Here is a 15,947-nt window from a genome sequence, read left to right on the forward strand (position 1 = left end):
AGCTGACATTATGACTTCCCCATGACCATGATAGATAGGACCTATTGTGCTCTAATGACACCATACTGATTCATTATAAAAAGATAATCAAAATGCCAGATTTTCAGGCAAGTGGAATACATTTAAAGGCATTTTCAAAGATTAAACACCTATAATTCCCACTGAATAATATACTGAATGAAAGGTAGGTAGATTTTCGAGATAGTTATGCACTACATTATGGAGGTAATCTATTGGGGTATATAATAATTATAACATGAAAGAACTAGAAGAATGCAAAGTCCTTTGGAAGGACATGATCTGCACCTAAGCAGTAGGCACGTAGGAACTGTACTGCAATAATTGTTCCCCAAAAATCTATAAAATTCGTTGGTGCTGGAGACAGGATTCACACACAAAAAGGTGTAACTGGCTGGGGAATGCTGGGAATTATAGGACTTCCTTCTGTCTAAACATGCATAGGATTACGCCCTTAACCTTTCAACACTGCATAACTCTTTCATTAAAAAAATCAGGCTTTTTCTATGAAACACAGAAGTGAAGAGTTTGGCACCATCTCTGGTTACGCCAGCTATCAAAGCTGTTTGACTTAATCCACCTGGCTGCATCCCCTCTAAATAGAAGTTGAGCGCAAGGGTGGGAAAACTTTTTCAGCCCCAAGGCTGCATTTGTCTTTGTATAACTTCTGAAGGCCACATGCCTACATCAAGTACTCTCTGTTTAAACATATTGCTGCTAGCTTTCAACCTTGGATTTAGTGCCTGGTCAGAGGTTCGAAAATTTGGAAATAATTTAAAGAGATTTTGCAACCAGAATTTTCCATGCACAAATACTTCTCTGTTTCTCCAAACAGATCTTAGGAAGTCTTTCTTCTGTCAAATTACTTGTTCTACAGCAATAATTTACCATCCTTACATATATCAATCCAGAGATCTTTTTGATACCCAGTTCAGGTCTAATTAAATATGCAGGGGTAGATTAAGAAACCCCCAAAATCAGATGCAGAAAGTGTCTTCGAACATTTTCAATTTTCATAAGATCTGTAAAGCCCCAAATTTCTGTGCCATAAATTAGCATTGAGGATGTTTAAAATTGGGCTTAATGTACCTGAGCAACTACGATTTAACAGTCTATTTAAGGATTGTAAGCCAGCAATCCCTGACAGATGGTTGCCCAGCCTCCAGTGTGAGAGAGCCCACTATCTCCCTAGGTAATTGGTTCCATTATCATATTGCTCTAACAGTCAGGACGTTTTTCCTGATGTTCAGCCGGAATCTGGCTTCCTGTCACTTGAGCCCCTTATTCCATGTCCTGCACTCTGGGATGATCGAGACGAGATCCTGGCCTTCCTCTCTGTGACAACCTTTCAAGTACTTGAAGAGTGTTATCATATCTCCCCTCAGGCTTCTTTTCTCAAGGCTAAACATGCCCAGTTCTTTCAGTCTCTCTTCATAGGGCTTTGTTTCCAGTCCCCTGATCATCTTTGTTGCCCTCCTCTGAACCCCTTTCCAGTTTGTCTGCATCCTTCTGTACACAGTACTCCAGATGAGGCCTAACCAGTGCTGAGTAGAGGGGAACTAGTACTTCCTGGGATTTGGAACCTATGCTTCTATTAATGCAGCCCAAAATAGCATTTGCCTTTTTTTGCAGCCACATCACATTGTTGGCTGCTATTCAGCTTGTTTTCTACTTCTACAACAATTCCAAGATCCTTCTCGCTTGTAGTGTTGTTGAGCCACGTAACCCCCATCTTATAACTGTGCATTTGGTTTCTTTTTCCTAGGTGCAGAACTTGGCATTTATCCCTATTCAATTTCATTCTGTTATTTTCTGCCCAGCGCTCCAGTCTATCAAGATTACTTGAATTTTGTTTCTGTCTTCCAAAGTATTAGCTATCCCACCCAATTTTGTGTCATCTGCAGATCTGATCAGCATTCCCTGCACCTCCTCCTCCAAGTCATAAATAAAAATGTTGAAGAGCACTGGGCCCAGGACTGAGCCCTGCGGTACCCCTCTCGTTACCTCTCCCCAGTTTGAGAAGATCCCATTGATAAGCACTCTTTGAGTCCGATTCTGCAGCCAGCTGTGGATCCACCTGATCATTGTTTCATCTAGCCCACTTTGAAATAGTTTGCTGATCAGGATGTCATGGGGCACTTTGTCGAAAGCTTTGCTGAAGTCAAGGTATATTATGTCCACAGCATTCCCATAGTCCATAAGGAAAATTACTTATCAAAAAAATGAGATCAGATTCGTCTGGCAGGATTTGTTCTTGACAAATCCATGTTGGCTTCGATAATCACTGCATTGTTTTCAAGGTGGTTACAGATGGATTGCTTTATAATCTGCTCCAGAATTTTCCCAGGGATTGATGTCAGACTGACTGGTCTTGTAGTTCCCAGGTTCCTCCTTTTTACCCTTTTTGAAGATAAGGACAACATTAGCCCTCCTCCAGTCATCTGGCACTTCACCCCGTCCTCCATGATTTCTCAAAGAGAATAGACAGTGGTTCTGAGAATTCTTCTGACCGTTCCTTTATTACTCTAGGGTGCAGATTTCATCTGTCTAGCTGTGGGAAGGCGGAGCGGGGGAAGCAGTGGCCAGACGACACATAGGATGTGTCATACCAGCATTTCCGCAATCCCCACCCCAGAACACCCCCAGGAACACCCCATTTTTCCCACTCCACGCTCCTCTTCCGAGAACAGAATGAGGGGCCATTCCGAGCTGCCTGTGAGGCAGCGTGGGAGAGGGGGGAAGGTCGGTTCCCAGAAACCAATGTATCCTATGGCCCTCTAGCCACTGACTAGCAGCCATAGAATTGCTCCCTTAGTGGCTATTTTCAGTGCTATGGGATGATAATCACTGTCTTCTCTTGGATTTAGTTACTGTTATACCAGAAAATAAATGAGCTCTTCCTCTAGCAACACAGACATAATCAAGGGCACTGCTTGAGCATTGAGAAAAGTAAGTGAAAGGGTAAGAAGTACTATACTCATTATTACCTTCTATGTGCAGTCCAAACATATATAGGTTTACATCCACATTATTGATCTTTGTATCCCAGGATTTCCAATAATTAAGGTCTAAAACAATAATCTTCCAGGATTCCACACTGCTCAGCAACTTTTATCAAAGATGTTCCTAATCTGGCATTAAAATCACTCAACAATGTAAGCAGGGCACTGGGGAACCTCATACTCAGCTCTTCCAATAGATGTTCCAAATGCAGCCAAACATCAGGTGTATAGTATTGAGAAGATATTGGCAATCTATAAACGTTTACCACAATTAACATCAAATCCTGTGCCATAAACTTTACCACCAATGGGTTCTTATCTGGGGCTGCTGTATCAACCAAACAACCTTGGCCAGGATAGCTAAACCACCTATAGTTGGATTATACGTAGTTTATCATTTAGTTTCTGAGCAGAGTTAACCCATGTTTTAAATCCTGGCACTACTAACTTATCCTTTTCTAAAAGTCACGTTCTTTGCAATGCCAAAACTGAATATTTAGATAGAAATGAAATAACATTCTTATCAAGATCTCTAGCCTTCCACCCTGCTCTGTTCCATGACATAATATCTACAAACTTATCATCAAGCTCATGTGTTTCAGCCAGTGACCTCTTTAAAGAATTTGCAGTTGATATAATTGATGACTGATCAGACACATCTACCTCCTGCTGTTTATACAGTCAATTTGAATAATCTGGGGATATCCTCTGCTTCCCCTGAATTACCTGCTCCTCCTCCTCCAGGACTTCAATCTCATAAATTTGTGGACATATCCTATTAACATTTGATATCACAGGGTACATTGAATTTTCTAAATAAGGATAATTTCCTCTAGGATTCTCCAAAGGTCCCAGTTCTGTGTCCTCTAAATATCTCACATCAAACCATGATTTAAATTTTAAGATTGTGGGATTTACTTTTGATGCTATAGAAGCTATGCCATCTCCATTACTTCTTGACTCACTGTTTATCTTTGCAGTAACCAGGCAGTTCTGCATACCTCCCATCACACTCAGGGGCACCTGGACATCCCCCATCCCTACCTTCAGCCCATTTTCCTGTTGCTCTTGACCACAATCTACTGCCACCAATTGGACACCCACATTTTCTGTTTGCCTCCCCTGGCCTACTTGCTTAATTAACAAATGCATTTTTAAGGACTCTAATCTCTACTAGGGATGTTGGAGAATTCTGCCACGGACTCCAGTGAGGCCGGAATCTGGCCCCCTGGAGGTCATGGCGAAACAGGGCAATCCCCCCTGCCACCCCGCAGAATCCCCCCAGGACGGAGCCTACCTGGTGGCGGCAGCGGCTCTGGCGATGGCGACAGCTCCGGTGGCGGCAGCGGCTCCAGGTGGTTTTCCAGTCACTGCCAGGCTGCGGCCGCAAATGGCGTCTGCTATGCTGGCCGCCATTTGCGTCCCTGCCAAGCTGTGATAGGCTACGTAAATATCTACGTAGCCTATCACGGCTAACGCAGGGACGCCATTTACGTCCTTGTCTTTTGCCTTCATAGGCTATGTAAATATATGCATAGCCTATCATGGCTAACGCAGGGACACAAATAGCGTAGTGGCTGCCATTTGCATCCCTGCGGTAGCCGTGATAGGCTACGTATATATTTACGTAGCTTATCACGGCGAAAGGCAGGGATGCAAATGGCATAGCGGCCGCCATTTGCGTTCCTGACTTTTGCCTTGATAGGCTGCATAAATATATGTATAATATATGTAGCCTATCGCAGCTACGGCAGGGACGCAAATGGTGGCTGCTGCAGCGGCCCCCATTTGCAGCCGCAGCCCAGCAGCAGACAGCGGTCCAGCTGCGGCCGGCCCCAGCCAGCAGCTCCATGGAGTTGCCGTAGAGTGAACCCAGCCGGGGAGGATCCCAGAGGGGAGGCGGAGTTCCTCCCCCCCAACGCAGATGGCCCCAGCAGAACAAGGTAAGTGTTCTGTACAGCCCTAATCTCACAATGATTTCATTTTGTACGCACTAAAAGAGACTAGCAGTGCTTCCTCCTTGTTATTAAAAAGGCCCTTTCCTTTAGTAAGTGCTTGCCACTTTCGATCTTGAACAGCAGAACTCTTCCACTTAAAGACAGAGTCTTTATCATCATCCCCTAACCCTAGCTAAGCTTCTTGCCATGGCTTATGTTGTCTCTCTCCTAATTTCTTTAGGTTCTTTCTCTCCTGGCAATGAGGAGGTATGTAGGGGATTTCCAGGTCATTCCACTGAAGGAGGTCTTCCCCACTTCTAATTTCTCTTTCTAGGTGACAGTTTTCATATTGATCCTACCTTAATTCCCCCTTTACTAGGGGCATGGGGGGGGCAGTATTTTCAAAAATTCTAGAAATGTGTAGTCCTATTTTTTGAAAATCAGTCTTTCTGCTATATATTTTCCTGGACATTTGACATTCCTTAAAGGTGATCACAGCATGTGCATATTTATAATTTTAAAAAAAAATTCAATGTGGCTAGTATGTGCTATAATAAATTCTCCAGAGGCAATTAGTTGTAACCTTTGTATCAAATGAAGTTTATTTTGAAGCTACATTACTATGACCCTTAGGTTTTGGAAAATTTGAAAACACTAATTTATATTGTATAAGCCTCAGCTTCCAATTTTGTTCGATTGGTTTCTCTGCCTGGTTAAATATGTCTTGATCGAAATCATTTACCTCCATTTTGTACCTTGCCTCCTGATTTTTAAGCACATATTGCCATTGGTCATTCATTTCAGTAGGCTCACGGTTCCTATCAATACTAACTGTAGATCCAGCTGATGTTTTATTTAGCTGCTCAGATAATGGCATTTTCTCAGCTTTCTTTATTCTTTTCCTCTTTAATCAACTTTCCACTCTCATATGGCTTTTTAGCCTGTACCTTCTTAGATTTCTTATCTATTAATTTAAATAATTTCCCATATTTCATTTTCCAATCCCAGTATATTGCCTTTGGAGCTACCTCTCCTTTTTTTATTTTCCTTATAGTCTGTATTTTTGCACTTTTCTCTTTTTTGTTTTCTTTTTACATTTTCTTTGACTTATAATGAGAAAATGTTTCATTCTCTCTTAGTTGGTGAATATCCACGTTGGCCTTTTGAATAGACTTGGGTTTATTTCTGTTTGTACTGGACCAATATTCCCCCTTCCATTTATCTCCACCATTGTAGCTAACAGCCCATTACACTCCACAAGGAAATATTTAATTAACCCTAAAGGGTTCACCCATTTCTCAATCTCAAATAGCTGTCCAGTTATTAGTTGTCCACCCTTCATTTCCAGGTTTCTTACACCACAGCCGGGAGGGTTCCACTTCTGGGCTGATGGTTCCTGGGCAGCAAGTACTGTTTCTTTTTTTGACTAAGCTTGTTTGGGTAGCATGATTTAAAACTGGTTTATCAGACCACAAACAAGCTGTGTGCCCACACACTCCTTTGCTCCTCCCCATCTCTCTTCTACTTATGTACTTCACTTCGGTAAATATATTGTGGTTTCTTAAACCACTGTTTCTTGTGATGTCTGAATTGGGAAATGGTGATTTAAGAGTTCCCTCCAAAGCAGGATATGAAACCAAAATCAAGGGAAGGGAAGGGTGAAGATAGAGTACAATGCTCACTCTCTGTCAGGTGTCAAGTCAACACCTAAACATAGGTCTCAAGGGGATACATATGGGAGCTTAAGGGCATAATCCTATTCAGATAGGGCAGGAGAAGCATGGAGGGGATCGTTCCCTCCGCACTTCTCCTGCCCTGCATTTTCGGCTAGACAGCCAATTGCGGCTGTCTAGCTGTGGGAGGGCAGAGTGGGGGTGGAGGCTGCTGTAGAACACATTGGATGTGTCGTACAGGCATTTCTGCCCTCCCCACCCCGGAACACCTCCTGGAATGCCCCTTTTCAGCCACTCCACACTCCTCTTGTGAGCATGGAGGATGGGGCTGTTCTGCGCTGCCTCAGAGGAGTTCAGTTCTCTGGGAACCGATCTCAGAGCACTGTCTAGCCACTGTCTGTCAGCCATAGGATTGCTCCCTAAGTTATTCAGGTCCCAAGTTTTAATATGCTCTGATCACCCAGTTCCAACCAGCAACCTGGTAGCAGCACTTTGCAGCAGTTGACTTTTCTCTGATCTTTTGAAAGGTTTGACTCACATGTGATGATTCTTCAGCATTGCTCCTCTCCGCTGAGTGGTCTATTTCAGGTCAGCTCAGCAAATATATTCAGTGCTGGTATATGGCTGCCAACAAAGTTGTGGGCTCATCATAATTAATTTCTATTTAATGCACAGAGAGCTTTAAGTATCATGATTAATTTTCATGATATGTATAGACCACCTAAATGCAGAGAAGAGTTTAGTCTTTAATTCATGCAATTTGTTAGGTTTGCCCAGGACTGGAGTTCTTAGATCTGGCATCCCATTGTGGAATCAAGTGGAAACAGACCTGTGCACCATGTGCCATGCTGATAAGAGATATTCCCAATTAATATTAGCTGGTTACCAAAGAAAGCATAAACTAAATGTGCTACTAGCAAGTTTTGTTTAAATATTCATAAATGTTCTATTGTTACATGGTGTACTCGTTGTGTATATAGCTTCAGTGCTGTCTTTGTTTTAGCTGTACAGTGCTTGTTTATTCCCAAGAAAAGTAAGAGGGACCGAGATAAATGTGCTGAGGACTTGAATATGCAAGAGCTCCATGAGGTTCCTTTCTTAAGGGGGAAATTGATAGACAGCATCTGTGCCACTTGGTTTTGATTCCTGCATTGTTCAATGCAGAGGATGGCGGAGTTATAATATGCTGGTGTTTTAGACCAAACGGACAGAAAGTAGAAATTCTAATAGAGTTGGAATCTTTCAAAATCCCAGATTAATGGAATTGCCAGAAGCGACCAGCTGCAGAATCCCAATAAAGAGGGAACCCTGATTAGCATTAACTAATCTCACTGTTTGCTCACTCACTGAGTGAGGGAACAGGGATTGCTAATAGGAGTTTGCCAGTGGAGCTCTATGGATGGAGGAGAAAAAGAGTTCTTCAGGTGTAGATACAAAGAGAAGAGTGAACCTGTTTGACCCTATGTTCTGACTGATCATGTGCTCTGACTGATCATGTGCTCTGACTGATCATGTGCTCAGCTGTGTGGGCTGAAAGGAGGGGTGTCCTGAGAGCTGCTTGATTGCTCATTGCGTGCAGTTCAGGGATTGCTTCCTGCTGAATAATCAGAGGCTGCATCAATAAGTCCAGAATTATATAAGCCAGCCAGTTCCCAGGGAGTGAGTGAACAGGAGTTGGCAGTAGAAGTCCCTCACAAGATTTCCCTATAAAGTAAGTGGGCCATTTGTGCTTAAAAGGGTCCACCAGCTGAGCTGCTTTGGGGACTAAGAAGGAAGGGCCACCGCACTGATAGTGGAGAGGGAGAACTTACCAGAAAGAGAAGATGGATAGATACAGTTCAGCAGTGATGATTCACGAAGTATGCCTTACGTATGTTTGTTTTCCTGCCTGAAGATAATATGGCATACATCTGCAGCAAGGGAAATCTGGTTGCATTACTAGAAGAAAAGGTAAGAAGTTTGGAACAGCAAGTGGTTGCACTCCAATGTATAAGAGAGGATGAAGAGTTCTTGCATAGAACTAGGGGTGCTGGAGGAATCCGTCTGGTGGATGGAGCTCGCTGAGCTTTCATCAGCTCAGCCCCCCCCCCCCAACTTCGGCTCATTTCCCCATGAGCTGGCCTGACTCAATCTGCATTGAGTTGAGCCAGTTCACAGATTTTCCATGTTTTAAAAAAATTGTATAAAAAGAAATTTGCACAAATTGCACAACTCTCAACATGGCTGCCAGTTGCTTTTTCATACCCACTATATGGTGTCCGAGTGGGATGTTTTCTTGACTGAGTGGAGGAGGCTTGAGTCAGAGGAGAGAGAGAGAGAGCTCCAGGCAGCAAGAAGAGTGAGTGGAAAACTAAAAGAAAAAGGAACAGGAGCATGATTTTAACATCAGACAAAATAGTGCAAGGAAGAAACACAGCGAAGTGAGAGTAAAAAAAAGCTCCTAGTGAAGGAAGACAGAGATACCTCAGAATAATCAGAGCATCAAGTGAGAATTAAAAGATACAAGCCTGTAAAGCTAAGGATTGTATAAGAAATGGCTTAGCTTAAAAAATGTGGTGTTCTTCAAAATTCAAGCAGCTGGCCCAGCTGGATTAGGAGGTCTGAGGGATACAGGGTTAGTGATGGGCAAACTTTACCCAAATGAATTTGTTATTTCCTTGGAAAGAAACAAATTCATCTGTGTAATCTCAGATGAGAGTTCTCCTTTAATTTGAGATCTATTTTGTATATATGAGTTTTTGCACATGTACAGTATCAAACTGCATCTTGGAATTGTGTGATGCATCATGACATCTTGCATTACTGTGTTATGTATCCCTTTCTGGCTGGTTGTTTTGATGTAGCCTGCCTGATAATCAAGTGCAACTCTTTTGTTTATTGGAAACAGGTGGTTGGTTGGTTTGCCAGGTCACCTTAACTATTGTTGCATCCTTGTGGAAATGTGATATCATTGCCACCACTATCCTCCCAAGAACATATTTTGTTCCAGAAAGTTTAGTTAATGTCCAAGTGAGCAACAAACTACATCTGCCAAAGCTCAGCCAGCCAGCCAGCCATACCAGCCTGCACCACACCATGAAGACTCCCTGGATTCCCTTTCCAGTGTTCCTCTCACAGGCAGAGTCCAGGGCCACTCATCAGCACCCGCTTTAGTACACTTCTACTTACCAAACAAGGAAAAAAGTATTTTCACTAAAGGGTTAAAATGACATCATCACAAAGGAAAGGGTTAAACCAACCAATTCAGCACATGCATGGAAATGCCACAGTTTAAATGCAGACTGCACCTACTCCAAAGCTCGCAATCCATTCTGAAATTAATAACCATTTCATAAGACCGCGGTTCAGGCTTGCTACAATATGTGAGCATTACAAACACATGAGTTTCGACCCACAAGCTGACTAGTGATGAAATTTGGCAGCATCGCTATATAGGATGGCTTCAGGGTTGATTCAGAATAAGAAACCACAGAGAACACTGACTGAATGTTTTCATTTTTGAAATGGGGGACACTGCAGATGATACTCTCTCTAGTCTACCTCTCACTGCAGAAGTCCAAAAAGGTTATAAGAAAATGATAGAAGCTTTTGTTAACCATTTTACAATGGTATTCCCCGTAGTAACCTATGGCTGCGAGAGCTGGATCATAAGGGAGGCTGAGCAAAGGAAGATAGATGCTTTTGAACTGTGGTGCTGGAGGAAAATTCTGAGTGCCTTGGACTGCAAAAAGATCAAACCAGTCCATACTCCAGGAAACAAAGCCAGACTGCTCACTTGAGGGAAGGATCTTAAAGGCAAAACTGAAGTACTTTGGCCACATCATGAGAAGACAGGATACCCTGGAGAAGATGCTGATGCTAGGGAAAGTGGAAGGCCGACGAAGGGTGTCAGGAGGTTGCCCCTGCTGCCTTCTCAAATCCTCAGGTAGCCAGAATCAACACGCAGACAATAGGGCTCTTTTCCAAGGCTTTATTCCCATTCAACCTACTGACACTTACAGATGCTAATTGCTTGATCCTACCCAGTGATACTTAAGAGAGCTGCCTACTCAGGGGTTCTAACCTTAGGAATCAGTTGATCTCTGTTTGGAGGGGAAGGCGGGAAACCTCTGTACTTATGGGCTAGGAGGAGAGAGTCCACCCTTTTCCCATGGGGCATCGGGGCGCCGCTGTTGCCATTGCACCAAGCAGGCTGAGCACCTCCTCTCAGCACCCACCATCTCCCACTTGACGCTGCGCTGGCGCCTAGCATCCAGAAACTGCTGTTGTGCCTCCCTCTCCCTGCCAGGGTCAGTATCAATCTCAGGAATGTGTACCAGGTAGGGATGTCAGAGAATTCTGCCACGGATCTCAGTGAAGCCGAATGCCAGTGCATTCGGCCCCCTGAAATCTGTGGTGGAACAAAGCCCACCACCCCACCACCCCGTGAATGGTGCGCAAAACGGAGCACTTACCTGGTGCCGTTTGCACTGCTTTGCGAATGGCAGCCATGTCTGCGGCCGCCATTCGCTTCCCAATTTAGGCCATGATAGGCTACGTAAATACTTACGTAGCCTATCACGGCTAATGCAGGGACACCATTTGTGTCCCTACAGAGGCCATGATAGGCTACCTAAGTATTTATGTAGCCTATCACAGCAAAAGAAAGGGAACGCAAATGGCGGCCGCCGTAGCCACCGCCATTTGTGTTCCTGTTTTTTTTGCCGTGATAGGCTACGTAAATATTTACATAGCCTTTCACGGACAAAAACATGAACGCAAATGGTGGCTGCCGTAGCCACCACCATTTGCATCTGCAGGCTCCAGACACCTGCGAATGCAGCCTGCCGGTGGCTCCACAGAGTTCCCGCAGAGCGGAGCCGGACGGGTTAGGACTTGGGGGGGAGGTGCAGAGCGCCTCCCCCCAACCGTGAATCACCCTGTGAAAAGGTAAGTGATTTTCGTACATCCCTAGTACCGGGAGGGGCTCTTCCCCTGGCTGCTCCTCTGAACAGCACGTGGGTTCCTCTCCTGCGGTTTCTATCTCTTCCTCAAAATCAGAACTGCTTTGGGGCTCTCTGGGCTCTGATCCAACCCTGACATCATCCCCGCTCCCATGAGACCCCACTCATGCCCCCCTGGAGCCCCAGGCTTGTGGGGGTTCATTGGTGGAAGCGTTGCAGCAGCAAAGGGGCATGCAGATTGTCAGCGGGTTCCCAGGAAGGTTCGTCCAGCCCATAGCCTTTCCAGTCCACTAAATATTGCAGGTGCCCACGGGAAAGGCGCAAGTCCAGGATCTCAGCGACTTCAAACTCCTCCTCCCCCCCCACCAGCACTGGGGGCAGGGGGGAGCAGACTGAGCGATGGGGGTCATCAGAGACCAGGGGGGAAAGTAAGGAGTGATGAAAAACAGGATGCATTTTCATGGAGGGGGGAAGAGCCAGGTGAAAAGCAACAGGGTTAATCTGGGCCATAATCTGGAAAGGGCCTGTGCGATGTGGCTCGAGCTTTTTCACAGGAGAATGAGAGGGGAGGTAGTGGGTGGACAACCAAACCCAGTCCCCCAGCTGCAGGGATGGACCTGGCTAGTGATGCCAGTCCGCAGTTTCTTTGTACGCCACTTTCGCTTGGTCAATGGAGTCCCATAAAAGGTGGTGCACCGAGCGCAGCTCCTCTAAAAACTCATGGGCCGCAGGCACCAAGGATGGCCCAAGCGAGGAAGGGAAGGCCTTGGGATGGTACCCAAAATTGGCAAAAAAGGGGAGTCTGGTGGGTAGATGCATGGCAGGCATTGTTATAAGCAAGTTCTGCCAAAGGCAGCAGGGAAAATCAGTCATCTTGTTGGTAGTTTACATAACAGCATAAGTATTGCTCTAGAGTTGCATTGGTGCATTTGGTCTGACCATCCGTCTGGGGGTGGTGAGCAGAGGAAAGGCGTAGCAACACATTGAGTAGGCCAAGTAGCTCCTTCCAGAAATGGGCTGTGAACTGGGCCCCTCTATCCAAAATGAGCCCCTCCGGCCACCCATGGAGACGGAAAACATGTGCCAAAAAGAGCTCTGCTGTCTCCCTGGCCAAGGGCAAACCAGTGCATGGGATGAAGTGAGCCATCTTAGAAAACAAATCCTCCACCACCAGAATAGTAGTCCTACTTTGTGAGCGAGGCAAGTCAGTGATGAAGTCGAGGGAAAGCAACTTCCAAGGGCCCGAGGGGGTAGGCAGGGGGTGAAGTAAGCACATGGGCTTGCCCGAGGGGGCTTTCACCCACTGACAGGTCGTGCAGGAAGAAACATAGGTCTTGATGTCCCAACACACTCAGGGCTACCAAAAATCCCGCATCTCCCCATGTAGGGTCTTGGCAAAGCCAAAATGCTCAGCGGTGGGGGAATCGTGGCACTGACAGAGGACTTTTTCGCAGAGGGGTTTACAAGACACATACACCTGACCAGAATGGCAAAGCAACCCACCTTGCAGGGAAAAGGGGGTCGAGTGGGGGGGGCAGAGGCTAGCCCCAAGCCCTCCACCTTCTCGCGGACAAAAGAATCCCAAGCTTGTTCAATGCGAAGGAGCTCCTCCCAGGAGCGAGACACCACCACCGCCGCCAGATTTTCGGGGGGAGAATCAGAGTGGGGGAGGGACTCTCCTCACCCCCTGGCTGGAGAGCCGGCTTACGAGAGAGGGCATCAGCCTGCTGGTTGTTGGCAGCCTTCACATGGTGGATCTTCAGGTTGAATAGGGGGAAAAACAAAGACCACCTAATCTGCCGCTGATTTAAGGCGCAGGCTGTTTAGAGGTGTTCCAAGTTGTGATGATCAGTTCTGACTTCGACGGGGTGTTGCACCCCCTCCAGAAGATGACGCCATGTCTCCAAGCCTGACTTAATCGCTAGCACCTCCTTTTCCCAGATGGTATAATTCCGCTCAGACATGCTTAACTTCCTGGAGTGGTAGGTGCAGGGTTGCAACTCCCCCCACCGCGCCTGACCTGGCTGGAAAAGCACAGCCCCCACCGCAAAGTCAGATGCATCGGTTTGCACTACAAAAGGCCTCCTCGGGTCAGGGTGCAACAGGATTGGCTCAGAACTAAAAAGCCTCTTAAGTTCCTCGAAAGACTGGTGGACAGAAGCAGTCCAATGAAAAGGAGATGTCTTGCCCTTAAGGAGGTCCATGAGAGGAGATGTCAGTCTAGCATAGCCAGGCAGAAACTTCCTGTAGAAGTTGGCAAAGCCCAGGAAACGCTGCAAGTCCTTCTTGATGGATGGAGCCTGCCAGGAAAGGACGGCCTGGACCTTCAGCTGATGCCATCAGCTGAAATAATGTAGCCAAGAAAGTCCAAGGAGGTCAAGTCAAATGCACATTTCTCCAGCTTGACAAAGAGACGATTTTCGCTGAGGAGCTGCAAAACGGCTGTGACATGGCGCTGATGGTCATGGGGGTCAGCAGAAAATACAAGTAAATCATCCAAATAAACAATGAGAAAAGTGTCCAAATAGTCCCTGAAGATGGCATTCATAAATTGCGAAAACATGGGGGGGGGGGCGCAGGCAAGTCCAAAAGGTATCACCAAGTATTTGTACACCCCACACCGGTTTCCGAAACAGGTCTTTCACTCATCCCCCTCCCAGATACGAATCAGGTTGTAAGTGCCACGCAGGTCCAATTTGGTGAAAATCTTGGCTCGCCCCAGGCGCTCAAGTATCTCAGGGAACAGGGGGAGGGAGTATTTGTCCGGGATAGTGATGGAGTTGAGGTTTCTGTAGTCGTGCCTGAGCTCTCCCGTCTTCTTGAGAACAAATATCGTTGGGGCGCAGGTGGGCAGGTGGAGGGGCGAATGAACCCCCGGCGGAGGTTGGTGTCCAGAAACTCCCAAAGACCTCAAAGTTCTGGTTCTGACATGGAATACAGCCAGCCCGCCGTGATGGTAGCACTCGGGATCAGGTTAATGGCACAGTCAAAGGAGCGGGGGGGGGCAACTGGTCGGCCTCCTTCTTGTCGAAAACATCCCAGAACACCACGTACTTCTCTGGGAGGATCACTGGAACAGAAGAAACCCTTGGTGAAGAAGGGGAGGGGGCGGAAAGGGTTGAGGCCGGGACTGGGGCCGCCGCCCTGTCTGGGAAGCAATGCTGCAAGCAGTAAGGAAAAGAGAACTGCATTTGACAAAGCTCCCAAGGAATCTGAGGATTGTGCTCAGAGAGCCAGGAGACGCTCAGCACGAGTGGGTATTGAGGAACCCTGACCAAGTGCAATTGAACCTGCTCAGCGTGGCCCTGGGAATGCAGAGGGACTGGAGCTGTAATCTGAGTAACCTCTCCCGAAGAGAGGGGACGCCCGTCGATGGTCTCCACCCTCAACGGGGTAGGGAGGGGTAAAGCAGGAACGTTGCGCTGCAGAGCAAAATCTTCATCCATGCAATAGGTAGAAGCCCCAGAGTCCACCAGCACCAGGACCTCCCCTCCCCCACTGGGAGGGCTGGAGGTGTACAGGAAGGAGCAGATGGGAGGGTGGTGGGGTTGAGGAAGGTGTTCCCTGGGTACAGAACAGGCCCCCACACTGGAGACCCCCAACAGGCTTGGGGGGTGGTCTAGTCAGGCTTGGGGGCGAGGAGGTGGAGGAGGAGGAGGAGGAGGAGGAGGAAGAGGAGGAAGAAGTGAGGCTGTCGGTCTGGAGCGACAGGACCTGGCAAAGTGCCCCTGCTTTCTGCACTGAAAACAACAACGCTCAGCGTGCCACCTTTCCAACTCCTCTGGCGACAGCGCAGCTCGGGTGGCTCCCAGTTGCATCGGGGTCTCCTCCACCCCCATTGCAGGGGTGGGGGGGGAATTGGGGGCAGTAGCTGGGGGGGAACGGGAGGAGGGAAATCCCGGCCACTGGAGCGCCGCCTGGCCTGTCGGTGCCCCTCCAGGTGACTGTTGATCTATAAACAGAATTGGGTGAGCTGTGCTGGAGTAGGCGGGAGGGGCACGCGTGCCAACTCATCCAAGATGTCATCATTCAAACCATCCAAAAATTGGGCCACCAGAGCGGCATCATTCCACTGTAGATGAATGATCTACATGAGCAAGCGAAATGCAATGAGCATGAGCAAGCAAAAAGCAGTCACAGAGCAAGAAACTGAATCCTTGCCTTGCTTGAGGTGGCGAATGTCCTGAGTAGTTGTCTGTGCATGAAGGGGATCACCAAAAAAACCCCACCATAGCCATCATGAAACCTGGATCCCAGCAAGGGGTCATTTGCGAGAAGAAGAGACGAAGCCCAATTAGCTGCCACGTCGGAAAGCAGGTTAATGACAAACCCCACATGAACCTGATCCATCAGGAAATCCTCAGGCCAGAGGCG

General features: G+C 46.9%; 1 long non-coding RNA gene across 1 annotated transcript in view; it reads right to left on the reverse strand.

Annotated features, from left to right (window-relative positions):
- The window catches only part of LOC146359279 (uncharacterized), a 220,857-nt gene that overhangs the window by 80,827 nt on the left and 124,083 nt on the right, over positions 1-15,947 (reverse strand). Inside the window, exon 3 of the long non-coding RNA XR_014786603.1 lies at positions 8,442-8,568. This is a non-coding gene — a long non-coding RNA (uncharacterized LOC146359279). The remainder of the gene's footprint in view (positions 1-8,441; positions 8,569-15,947) is intronic.

The sequence above is a fragment of the Heloderma suspectum genome, chromosome 1, assembly GCF_057233095.1.
Source record: "Heloderma suspectum isolate Gila_16-S chromosome 1, 16-S_ref, whole genome shotgun sequence".
Classification (NCBI taxonomy): domain Eukaryota; kingdom Metazoa; phylum Chordata; class Lepidosauria; order Squamata; family Helodermatidae; genus Heloderma; species Heloderma suspectum.